Source organism: Triticum urartu, chromosome 7A (assembly GCF_056163025.1).
Source record: "Triticum urartu cultivar PI428250 chromosome 7A, HENAU_Tu73, whole genome shotgun sequence".
In the NCBI taxonomy this organism is placed as follows: Eukaryota; Viridiplantae; Streptophyta; class Magnoliopsida; order Poales; family Poaceae; genus Triticum; species Triticum urartu.
In genome coordinates, this window is record NC_141879.1 from 748,167,683 (window position 1) to 748,181,016 (window position 13,334).

Below are 13,334 nucleotides of genomic sequence, written 5' to 3' on the forward strand. Positions count from 1 at the left end.
AACGGTACCAAGGAGTACGTCGTAGCCCTAGAAGGTGACAAATGATTCTTTCGCTGTGTTCACCATTAAATTCTATATAAAAAAATTGATAATAACTCGACATTAATTTTATTCATTATGTGTACAGATGACATATATCTTTCGATGATAAACTAAAATGGGATATCTTTTTTTTTCTCAGGCCTCGTAGGTGCAACGGATCTACCAGAGACGGGCCGTGCCAAACGCTAGTCGCGGCCGTCATATATAATCTACACTTGAACATTAGCAGACAGGTACGTTGGAGGGAGCTAATTAACTACTGGTGGGTGCAGCACGCAATAAGACTAGCAGACAGTTGCATTGGACGGGCCTAATTAGCTAGCTGCCAGGTTGAATTATTTTAGTTCACTTTGCACGCCTAACGCTAGTGGATACATGCAGGTAATTTGAACAAACGATCCTGGAGGTAATGAATCAGTAAGGAATGCATGATTGATGGTGGTCTCGGACGTGTAAGGATGCTATTACAGATTACACCTCTTATAAGTTATGTCTCAATTTTCGTGAAATTTGACCAAACTTCATATTAAGATATATGAACATTTATAATACTAAAGATAACAATATTAAAATTAGTCACATGATGCATTTTCCATATACACATGGTCAAACCTTAAGCAGTTTGATTTAGGAAAAATATTATATACATATAAATCTCTCTACTGATGATGTCTGTCTCGCACCGGCTGAAGAGGACAGCGTTGCCTGGGAATGCAGAGCCTTGAAGACCACGACAGCACTAGTCATCCACCAGCCCGAGATCTGAAGCCAAGTAGTACTAGGAAATACTAGTGCTTTAGCGGTGTCACGTGATGTCTGCCACGCACAGGTTGATGTGCATGCATATGCCTTGAGGACCGCAGTTAAAATCACATGGTAGTCCAAAAGAAAAGAAAAAACTGAGTTCGAATCACCTATCACCCATCTATCTTCTATTTAAAAGTTTGGAGTACGCTTTACAGTCAGTTGTGTGAGAAACTTGAATGCTACTATATAAGAAAGAATTCGTTGAATGACTAGCTTATTTCTTCTCTTCTTATTTCAATCACTTACGCGAAAGATTCTGATACACTGTTACACCTGCGGCATTTCCTCGGCCCATTTAGCTTTTTTTTTAATCTTCAAGAAATATTCATTCGTCAAGGGGATAACCAATTGGGAGTTTGGAACAGCCAACTTGGTGTGACCTTTTGCTTTTTCTTTTTCCTTTTCTATATATGCGTGCGCGGTCTGATTTTCTGTTGTTCTTTTACTCGGGTTTTCTTCTTCTTTTTCGTTCCTTTTTTTTCTTTTTGGGATTTCTTTTCAAATATTTTTCTCATTCTTTTCTGAAACTTTTTCAAATTCGTGTATTTCTTTTCAAATTCATGAATTTTTTTAGCCCGTGAACTTTTTTCCAAATTTGTGAACTTTTTTCGTGTGCATGAACTTTTAGCCCCGAACCTTTTTCAACTTCTTTATTTTTTTTAAAACTTCGTGATTTTTTTCTAATTTCATGAACTTCTTGAAATCTCTTGAATTTTTTTTCAAAGCCGTGAACTTTTAGCTTTGAACTTGTTTCCAAACATGTGAACTTTTTTCAATTTCATGAACTTTTTCAAATCCACTAAATTTTTTCAAACTTGTAATCATATTTCAAATTTGTTATTTTTTTTACTCAAATTAGTAAAAAAATCAATTTCACAAACTTTTTTGAATTCATGAATGTCGATGGTAAAACCGGTAGAGCTCGAGGTAGGGTGTCTCGAGTTGTGGATCCCGGATCGGTGGTAACAAGAGCGAAGGAGACAGTATTTACCTAGGATCAGGCCCTGATGAAGAGGTAATACCATATGTTCTGCTTTGATTGTACTCCCTCCATTCCTTTATATAAGGTGTATTTGTTTTCAAATTCATGAATTTTTTTAGCCTGTGAATTTTTTTCAAATTCATGAATTTTTTTAGCCCGTGAACTTTTTCCCATATTTGTGAACTTTTTTCGTGTGCATGAACTTTTAGCCCTGAACCTTTTTCAACTTCTTGATTTTTTTAAAAACTTCATGATTTTTTTCTCATGAACTTCTTGAAATTTGTTGATTTTTTTTCAAAGTCGTGAACTTTTAGCTTTGAACTTGTTTCCAAGCATGTGAACTTTTTCAATTTCATGAACTTTTTCAAATCCGCTAACTTTTTTCAAACTTGTGATCATATTTCAAATTTGTTATGTTTTACTCAAATTAGTAAAAAAATCAATCTCACAAACTTTTTTGAATTCATGAATGTCGATGGTAAAACCGGTAGACCTCGGGGTAGGGTGTCTCGAGTTGTGGATCCCGGATCGGTGGTAACAAGAGCGAAGGAGACAGTATTTACCTAGGTTCGGGCCCTGATGAAGAGGTAATACCATATGTTCTGCTTTGATTGTACTCCCTCCATTCCTTTATATAAGGTGTATTTGTTTTCAAATTCATGAATTTTGTTAGCCTGTGAATTTTTTTCAAATTCATCTAATTGTTTCAAATTCATGAATTTTTTTAGCCCGTGAACTATTTTCCAAATTTGTGAACTTTTTTCGTGTGCATGAACTTTTAGCCCTGAACCTTTTTCAACTTCTTGATTTTTTTTTAAACTTCATGATTTTTTTATCATGAAATTCTTGAAATTTGTTGAATTTTTTCAAAGCCGTGAACTTTTTGCTTTGAACTTGTTTCGAAACATGTGAACTTTTTCAAATCCGCTAACTTTTTCCAACTTGTGATCATATTTCAAATTTCTTATATTTTTCCTAAAATTAGTAAAAAAATCAATTTCAGAAACTTTTTGAATTCATGAATGTCGATGGTAAAACCGGTAGACCTTGGGGTAGAGTGTCCCGAGTTGTGGATCCCGGATTGTTGGTAACAAGAGCGAAGGAGATAGTATTTACCTAGGTTCAGGCCCTGATGAAGAGGTAATACCCTATGTTCTGCTTTGATTGTACTCCTTCCATTCCTTTATATAAGATGTATTTGTTTTCAAATTCATGATTTTTTTAGCCCATGATTTTTTTTCCAAATTTGTGAACTTTTTTCGTGTGCATGAACTTTTAGCCCTGAACCTTTTCCAACTTCTTGATTTTTTTTAAAGTTCATTATTTTTTCTCATGAACTTCTTGAAATTTCTTGAATTTTTTTTCAAAGTTGCGAACTTTTAGCTTTGAACTTGTTTCCAAACATGTGAACTTTTTTCAATTTCATGAACTTTTTCAAATCCGCTAACTTTTTTCAAACTTGTGATCATATTTCAAATTTGTTATTTTTTACTCAAATTAGTAAAAAAAAAATCAATCTCACAAACTTTTTTGAATTCATGAATGTCGATGGTAAAACCGGTAGACCTCGGGGTAGGGGGTCCCGAGTTGTGGATCCCGGATCGGTGGTAACAAGAGCGAAGGAGACAGTATTTACCTAGGTTCGGGCCCTGATGAACATGTAATACCCTATGTTCTTCTTTGATTGTACCCCCTCCATTCCTTTATATAAGGTGTATTTGTTTTTTCAAAAGTCAAACGAGTGCATGTTTGACCAAGTTTCTAGAAAAAATATATCAATATACACAAATATGAAATTTATATCATTTGATCGATCATGAAAGGTATTAGGTATTGCAAATATTTCTATTTTGTTCTATAATCTTGGTCAAACTTTTAAATGGTTGACTTACACAGAAACCAATACACCTTATATTCTGAAACGGAGTGAGTATTGATGATGATGTACCGAGTACAAGCTTGATCTACCTTGAGATCGTAAGGAGAGACCTGACTATAGGGCTAGGTGAATGTAATTGTGATTAGATCCCCTCTATAGGCTAAACCCTCTAGCTTATATACACGGGTAGGCATGGAGGCGGCAGGAGACGTCTTGGAGTGTACGCCTAAGTCTTTCGCAAGAAAACCAAAATATGAAAACGGAGACAAAAACAAAGCAAACCAAAAAGAAAAAAATGGAAAATGAAACGATGAAACAAATGTAGAAAGAATAAAAAAACTGGAGAAGAAAAAAGAAAAATAACAAAATAAAATGAAAAAACATTGTAAACAAACAAAACAAATTAAAAAGAATGAAAAACAGAAAATGGAAAAAGGTACAGAAAAAGAAAAAAATGGAACAAAACCGAATAACACAGAAGATAATTGAGAAAGAAAAAACAAATAAACCAGAAATTTTGTGTTAAACTGGCTCCTTTCCTTCTAATAGGTTGCGCCCAAGTAGTTTAACATGAACTCAATGTTGCCTCATTGGCTATCAGTGTGACGAAAGTGCCTGGAGGTCTTAGGTTTGATCCCCCTCTCGCTCGGGCACTCCTATATCTCGCCGTCTCCTAGAGAGTAGGAACCCTTGCTGAAGTGGAAACTGACATGGGCTGGCCCAGGAGGCCACAGACTCCTTTTTCTGTTTTCTTTTCTACATTTTCTGTTTCGTTTTTTGCTTTTGTTCATACTTTAAAATATTCTAAATACATATATATTATAAAAAAACTCTATTAAAACATTTGATAAATGTGTATAGATAAACTTTTTATCATATATATGAAAACGCATAAAAATGTGTATAAAAATTGATCATGTATTTTAAAAATGCTAATCCAGCATTTTAATTTTTCTTGTGCAAGTATTTGAAAAATGTTGATCAAGCATCTGAAATTTGTTAAATATGTATAGAAGAAATGTTGAACAAGTATTTGACAAATGTTGATCAAGCATTTGAGAAAATGTTAAATGTGTATAGTAAAATTGTTTACCATGTATTAAGAAAATGATGAATTTTTTGCCATGTATACAAAATTATTAATCAAGCGTTTGAAAGAATTTTTGAAAACAGTATTTGTAAAATGTTGATGTGACATTTGAAACTTGTTAAATGTGTATAGAATTGTTTTGACCATATATTAAAAATATGTGAAAAAATGTGATCATGTGTATAAAAATGTTAATCAAGAATTTGCAAAAAATTTGAACAAGTGTTGAACAATTATTTACCTTTAAAATTTTGTAAAGGTAAATTGTTGACCAATTATTCAGAAAATATTAATATTGTTTAAAAAATGCTAATCAAGCATTTGAAAAAATGTGTAATAGAAAAATATTGACCATGTATTAATAATGTTAATTTTGGAAAATGTGAAACGTGTACTACAAAAATGTTGTTGACATATACAAAACTTTATAATGAAAACAAAAAAATAGCTAGTGGGCTGGCCCGATCACACCAAACGCTTCAGATAATGCAAGACATGTAGCAGAGGCCCGTTGGCCAGTGATAGTTGTGATGATGAACCAGGCGTCTCCATCCACGGGCCTGGTGGTCTCGCCAACCAAAGCCCAACACACACCCAGGGAAGAAGAAAGGCCAGTTCTTTTCGGTGATTCTCCCAGAATCGCCCCCCTCCCCAGCTTCTCCCAGAATCGCCACTTCATATTTTTTTTACAATCCTATCTAGTTAAGGTCTAATTAGCTAGGATTGTAAAAAACATATGAAGTGGTGATTATGGGAGAAGCTGGGGAGGGGGACGATTCTGGTAGAATCGCCCAAAAGAACTGGCCCAAAGACCGGGAAGCGAACCCCTCTTCCTCCTCCTCATGGCGCCTCCCGCCGCCGGCGAAACCCCTCTCCGAGCCCGAGCTCGTCGGTGACGCCGCCCCTTTCCCAGCTCTTGATTTCTCGCCTTTAATACGACAGGTTTTTAATGGTGCCGCGGTGGTGGTGGTTGGTGGTGCAGGATCTCCTCATCAGCCTGAAGATGCTGGCCGTGAAGCGGGCCGAGACGGCCGGCCGCCCCCACCTCGCCGACGCCTTCGATCTACGCACACTGCGGGCCCTCGGTACCAAACACTTGCTCCTATTATAGGACATTCAGCTATTTATGAATTTGTGTGCCAAAGGGGCAGATTTTGAACACAACTATGAATTCATTCAGCAGTAGTGATTCTGAGGCGTTCAGGCGGCGCAGCAAAGATCAAGCAATAAAGCCAACCGGTGTCAAGAGGAAACGAAAGCAGATGCAAGATGGGTAACTCATTTGAGTATCCGATCGGTTTTGGCTGAAGAAGTTCAATTAAATTTAGCTCATACTGATTGATTATGCACGGTTACATCTTGTGCTCAAACTTGCTCTATGTTTTCGGAACTTTGCTTCTCTTTTCGAGGTTCCTTACGATGCAGTTATGGTGTGTTTGTGTATGATACAGGCGTCATGGAGAGGCTGTCCAAAGGAACAAGAAAAGAAGAAAAACGAGCGAGAGGAGATAGCGGCGATCACAAATCGATTGGGATGATTTTTGTAAAGCTAGCGATCTAGTGCAAGCATCACCGGATGTCGTTGAGCAAGATGATACAGAGGCTTGGAGCTGCTGCTCTTGTGAATTTTGCTCTACCTGTTGTAGTCTACCTTTCCAACTTATGTAGGTCAAAGTTTTATTTTCTGCTGAATGGATGTAACCAGGCTCACTGATGAAAGGAATTATAATTGTCATCCTGCATCATGTGCAAGTCTGCTTATTTGCACCTTAATTGTTGGCTGTTCTGTGTGTCCATTGCTCACTTTAATTTTTGCATTTGTTCCTGGGAGTTCAGAGCTTGCCAGATAAATGATTATACCCATGATCTGGCTTTGGGACGACTTTGTTCGAAGTATAACTGTTTTGGCTGACAATTCTATACTTGTAAAGGTACCAAGCCCTCTAGTGAAAGAAATCATTATTGTTAACCTGCATCATGTGCAATCCGTCTTTCTTGCACCAAGTCCACTTTAGTTTTGGGCTGTCATTGATGTGCATTGCTCATTTACTTATCAGTCACTCATTTCTGGAGCTCATGCCTTGCAACATGTTTTGGCTGTAAGGAGAACTTGCCTCAGGAATCAGGATGTCCCAAAGCACAACAGTTGTGGCTGGCGATGTGTATGTACATTTACCAAGTGTAATTTACTATTCATGGCATGATGAATTATCTATCAGACAGGGCAATCAAGCCCATCAATTGGGCAGAATGAGAGTTTAAATAAAAGGCAATTAATGAAACACCTAGGTGGATTAGCTGCTGGATTAATGAATCATGAGTTCGATTTCCCATCATCAAACCAAACCATGGTAGCAAAACAAGGATTGCACTTCCTATCTTGTGCTTCAGCGCACGTCTAATGCACAAGTTAGAAAGAGATTGCACTTCCTTGTCATCAGACCAAACCACGATACCAAAACAAAGGATCGATCCTCCCATTCTTGCCAAATTTAGTGTCACAGATTCAGTTGCCAGTCCACTCCCTCACAGACCACGACTATTCAAGTGTCATTCTTTCTCCACCTTTTTGGGCAAATCAGAAGAAGTGTTTAAAAAATTAAATCTATGTGTGCACGTCACAGCGAAGAAGCCGTTGTAGGAGGAATCATGCCCAGCGCCTTGAGGATGAATGCGTAGGTGAAGGCGTCTTCTGGCAACTTCTCAAACCTGCAAGTTAAAACAACAACAGTTAGGCCGAAAAGCACAATTTTATTTGTTCCTTTTTGGCACTAATAACAGCATGCCACGTCAAAAAAGAAGAAATCAAACGCAAAGGAGTAATGTCTCCTTTGCTTTTTATTTACCTCCCCGACTTGGAGAAGTGCCCGGCGCCGAGCTCGCACTTGAACAGCAGGAGGTTGTCGTCTGTCTTCAGCTCCCTCAGCTTCGCCACGAACTTAGCAGGCTCCGAGTACATCACGCGAGGATCTGTTTGTCACGGAGTAGTTAGCTGTGAGGATAATCTGATGTTAACAGCTAACAGTAGCCAACAGAAACTCAGAATCCAAGGGCCATACCATTTAAGCCAGCAGTGACAAGAATGTGGGGATAGTCTTGTGCTTTTACCTGCAGCAGATGGACAGGCATCTCAGGTAAATACATTTCTGCAGCCAGCCTCGATAGCATGCGGGGCAAGAAAACACTTATATCACAGAATAAATAAAGAGTACGGGCGTTCGTAACTACTCCCCCTTATCTTCTTTATTTCTCACTTTCTCAGTTTATTTTTGTTTGACACGAGAAAAATCTTAAAGGGCACTCCGTGAGAAGGGAAGAGGAGATGTTTGATTTCTCTCATGCGCCGGGGAAAAAGAAAAATGCTGGCGTGCCAGTGTACCGTAGTACACAAAGAAAAGTGATACCGAAAACAAGTATTTCATTTATCTCTTTGGATGAATAAAATTACAAGATCCCATAAAAAAATGGTTGTGCTCCGTGGCCTACTAGCGCGGCCTGCCTGACTATGGCGATGTGCGGTCTCCTGATTGCCGGGGCCTCGAAAAGCTCCCGGTTAATTACTCCCGCGGGTTGCTCCGCGAGATACCTTCGATTAAGCCGTGTGGTCGTCTTCGCTTCGCGTTCTCCATGCATGATGATGATGGTGTGAGTGTATGGTGTGGGCGGCGGCAAAGCCCGTGTCCTCGTCGGTACACATGTCGCTCAAAACATGGCTTTGTGTTGGCCACGTTCGCCCTCGCCGTCGCGCCTCGTCGGTCTTGACAGCGTTGATGTAGTCGGTGTTGAAGTTGCATGGGTCCTGCTCTGCTCGGACTTCTTGACGATGTAGCGGCTTCATTGGGTATGCAAGGGGTTGCCTCGTGGGAGTGTTCTTATGGAGACCGGCGTCGGTGTAAAATCAACGCTCGCTCATATCTGCAATGCCGGTGTGGTTGGCACCTCGTCTCGGTTGGACGCCGAGTTTACGGCGGTCCGCCAAGGAAAAGGATGCCACCTCACATGGCCATAGAAAGGGGACCTGTATACCGGCGACGCCATGGACATGTACGCCGGAAGCTGTTCACCAATGAACTGTGCTCCGTGATAGGTGTGTCTCACTTGATTGAATGCCAAGTCTATGGCAGTCCGTTTTGTCAAGGACGCCACCCTGCGAACTCGTGAAGAGATGTTGTAGAGGTTTCATTGCCTTGGGTGGGTGCTACACCGAAAGGGGACCCATACGCCGGGGGCGCCATGGACCTGTACATCGAGTTCTATACGTAGAGGAGCTGTCCGCCACTGTGGGTGCCTCGTCTCGGCTAAACGCCGTATTCGGTGATTTACTGAGACAAGTAGCACGCCGAGACCTGTACGCCAAGGACCTATTCGCGATAGTGGGTGCACTTTCATAGGTGGGACCGGTCTCGGGCTGCATCGTTGTGAGCACCGGTTCCGCCACATCGTCCCCTCCAAGAAGCAAGGCGCGAGACCTGTCCGGGGCGCCATGGACCTGTCCACCGTGATCGTAACGCCATGGATCTGTGCACCGGAGAGACTTGTTCGTCATGGACTTGTCTCGGGCTACGTCGTCGCGAGCTCCGGCTCCGCCATGTTGTCTCCTCTGGGAAGCAAGGCGCGAGACCTGTTCGGGGCACCATGGACCTGTGCACCAGTGACCTGTTCGCCGAGGACCGGTGCATCGGAGTCTGTACACCGTGATTGGAACATCATGGACCTGTTCATCGAGACCTGTTCGCCATGATCTGTGCATCGCGACATGTTCGTCGGGGCCGGATAGGCCGCCGTAGGAGCACCAGGGCTAGCGGTTGGGCTGCTTCGTTGGCGAGCTCCGGCTGCTCCTGGGTCATCTTCAACCAAGAACACGACGCTTGAAGACGAAGAGCTTGACATAGACAAAGTCTGACGGTGTCGGTGTAGACTCCTGGTCCGGTGAAATCGCCTCCGACGACGATGGAGGGATCGGGTACGTACTCTCCGTGTATAGTGCATGCATGCTGGATGTGAGGGAGAAACAGAAGAAAGAAAAATTAGACAATCATCTCACCATAGGGGAACGTGAGCTTCATGTTCATGTTGCTGCCGCCGGGGTTCCTTGCACTTGTACCAGCCGGCCTGATGGATGCGTGAGGTGATGTTGCGGCCGCGTGGGTTCATCCGTGTTTTCCTTCTCGCATGCTCCGCCTCGTTACAACCACCACTGGACAGAGCCAAGCAGCATGCTTGATGCCCGGTGAGCGCGCCACTGCCATGGGCGCGTCGTCTGTGATCGAAACGTTGTATGTGGGCGCATGGGTACATGGCGACCTCGACTTCAACCCAGCCGGTGCATGCTCTCTATCGCTGCTACCTCCTCGGGTTGAGATGTGTTTGTGGCTCCTGCATACAAAAAAGAGATATAGATGTACGTATCCAGCCTCCGCGGATCCTTCTTGGCGCATGCACTGCCGCCACCGGACAGCGCTAGACCGTGTGCATGTTGGACAACGAGCGTGCCGCCGCCATGGGCGCGGCTTTCCTGATGTTCTCGATGTTGCCGCCACGGCGCGTCTTCTGCCTCCTCCTGTGCCTCCTCCTTGTGTGCGTCTTGTCATCTCCACGGCATGCTCATCGCCGCAAGACAGGGCCTACGCGGCCATCGCAGGCGCGTCCTCCTTCGTGCTTGAGTTCCAATTTGGCGACGCCGCCACGCGCGTGTCTCCTCCTCCTCCTCCTCCATGGAACCCGGTAAGAAAAATACTGTACGTACCAAGAGGGTTGTTGCACGTGCATGCATCCGAGCTCACCTCCATGTCATAGTGCACCTGCTGTCAGCGGCGTCCTCTACGCATCCTCTAGCATGCCGTGGCCGGTGGCCTACCGGCCACCACGCCGCTGTGAGCACGTCCTCCTTTGCACTTGGGTTTGACGCCGCCAACAAGCACGTCCCTGCCCGGTGCGTGCGTGAGTTTCTGGCCAGGGACGTGTGTGTAGCTTTGCTGCTGCTTGATGGATGTGCGGCACCTGATAGATGAAATACACAATAAAAAATAAAGTTAGTCAATGGGGCTTGATCAGCTCCCGTTTCATCATCTCCTCGGGCGTCTGCATCCTTGCCGTGGGCAGGCCGCCGTTGTGGCTGGCGTTTCTGGGCTCATCACATCTGGTGCCTACGAACGTGTGGTCACGGCCGCGCCATCGTCTCCTCGGCTGCGTTTGTTGTTGCACCAGCTATGCTAGCTAGCTCCTCCTCGCTTCTGGTGTCTTGGTTGGCTAGCTTATATAGGCTGGTGTTGGACGGGTAGGGTTGGACCGTCCTAATATTTCCTTCTATTGTTTGTCTTGACGTCCAAGTCTGTACATATAAAAGGAAATGATCAACCCCATATATACCATGTTAGTTGGCGCGTACCTTTTTTTATGTGGTTCTGTGGTCGGTTGTATCCGTTTCCAATTTTTGATGGATTACCAAATATACGTACATAGGCTGCTCACGTGAGCCTATCATCTGATTCCAGTCACGTACATGTACCTGTCCAAATATCAAAAGAAGGAAACGAAGTACATGTATATCGGGTATTCGGAGAAGTATGCGTGCGTGCTCACCGGCCGTAGATACTCAAATACATACCTATATGATGTATGCATACAAACGGGTATTCGGATATGTAACGCGAGGTTGCCGGTATTCAAATACATAACTATTTATATGTGTCTAAGCTAAGCTACGTAGGACGTGTGTGTGCATGCACATGTAGTAGTTGCACCATGATTTCATGCATGTGCCTGTTTAAGTACGTGCGGGCATGTGCCATGCAATAGCATTTTGCCTTTGTATTATTAACCACTTACCTTTGCACAGATAACCTGCATTAAAACTCATTGAAAATAAAATTATTATTTTATGCAGCAATGCACAAAATACCGTCGAACAATTTTCAGCATTGTCCACTTAGAAACAACCTAAATTTTGTAGGCATATAAAGCCTTTGTCGAGCTTAGAAATCTTAAGGTGCGGGAGTACTTGCAACGAGTAAAGGCAAACGAGGATTATGTTAGAATAAATTTGAGGTGTTTCGTCGATCTACCATGGACCAAGCAATCACACGAGCGCAACACCGAGATTTGTTAACGAGATTCACCGATATGGCTACATCCCTGGGGCCTGACTTTGGGCGCTCCTCCCCGTGACACCGTCACAATACCGCACACCGACCACCCGGGCGACAGCACAAGCCGCCGGCTCCCCCCGCGTACTTGTGCTATTATGTTGGCATAGGTTACAAGTGTGTCTACCCCTACTATATATGAGAAGTCTAGGATACAGGTGTCCTATTAGGACACCACTTCTACGCTGTCAACACACAGTCCAAAATCAAGTCCAACTGTAACCTACTTTATACAATAATATTCGACACAATTCTAACAGATTACAACCGTCAGATGATGGCGGTTAGTTTTGCCCTCTTAGAACCAAGCTAAAATTTGCACTTTCATTTCTTCTGACCTTCTAGTTTGCTTGGTTAACTAATATTCAGGCTACTTTGGCGTCTTGGACTAACCTCACGGATCCACCACGAATGGGACCCGCACCACCACCTGCTGGAGAACCCCCACACGTGCCCACGTTCGATGAATGGGTGGCACTAGGCAGTCAAACTCCGGTTAGTACATTTGCCTAACTATTGACAAACTAGCTTTCGTTCATTCAACACTATCATATCATATTTACCCTTACAATCTCTTTTCAAACATGTAGGGGACCGGTGGCTCGACTCCTGCTTCAGAGAGCCCAGTCACTCCGATCTGGGGAAGTAGTGCTGGTCTTGGCGTTGCTCACGGTGATGGTCCTAGTCTTGACAGATGATGTGTGCCATGTCTTGAAATACTTTCCATGTTCCGTACTTCTTACCGTTCTTTAGATGACGATGATGATGTTCCATGTCTTGCAATACTTATATGTTGATTCTCTTTAGATGATGATGATGATGATCTTGAGTATCTTTAGATGATGATCTAGAGTATCTTTAGATGACGATCTGTCTTATTTCTATCTATATATGGTCTTTGTCATATTTTATGAATTTAAATGTTGTCAAATTGAATAAAAAAAATGAGAAAACAGAGCAAATAAAAAAACAGAACAGATCTATGTTGATGGCGTGGCCGTCGGTATAGCCATGTCCACGAGAAACCAGGAAGCGACACGTGGCATGGGTATGCCGACGGCCTGGCCGTCGGCATACTCTACTGCCAGGAGCGCCCAGTGACTGCCACGTGGCACATATAAGTCGACGGCCTGACCGTCGGCTTATATGTGCCACGTGGCCGTCGCTGGTTGGTTAGTGGGGATGACGGCACCGTCTGTTGCCGTCTGGTGATTTTCTCTGCCGACGGTGTAACTATGCCGATGGCCGTACGAAAGCTGTCGGCATAGATGCCTATGCCGACGGCTTTTCTATGCCGACGGTCTGACAGGACGACGCTGACGATACCTACGCCGACGGGTGTATGCCGACGGTGACCGTCGGCATAGAGCTATACCGACAGCAAAGGGC

The 13,334-nt window shown here is 43.1% G+C and overlaps 1 pseudogene across 1 annotated transcript; it reads right to left on the reverse strand.

Annotated features, from left to right (window-relative positions):
- Positions 1-7,406: 7,406 nt before the first annotated feature.
- LOC125524843 (uncharacterized) lies at positions 7,407-7,968 on the reverse strand (annotated as a pseudogene). The gene is made up of 3 exons (XR_007290981.2): positions 7,860-7,968; positions 7,647-7,770; positions 7,407-7,509 (listed from the first exon to the last, which is right to left on the reverse strand). The product of XR_007290981.2 is annotated as an uncharacterized LOC125524843 (transcript).
- Positions 7,969-13,334: the final 5,366 nt, after the last annotated feature.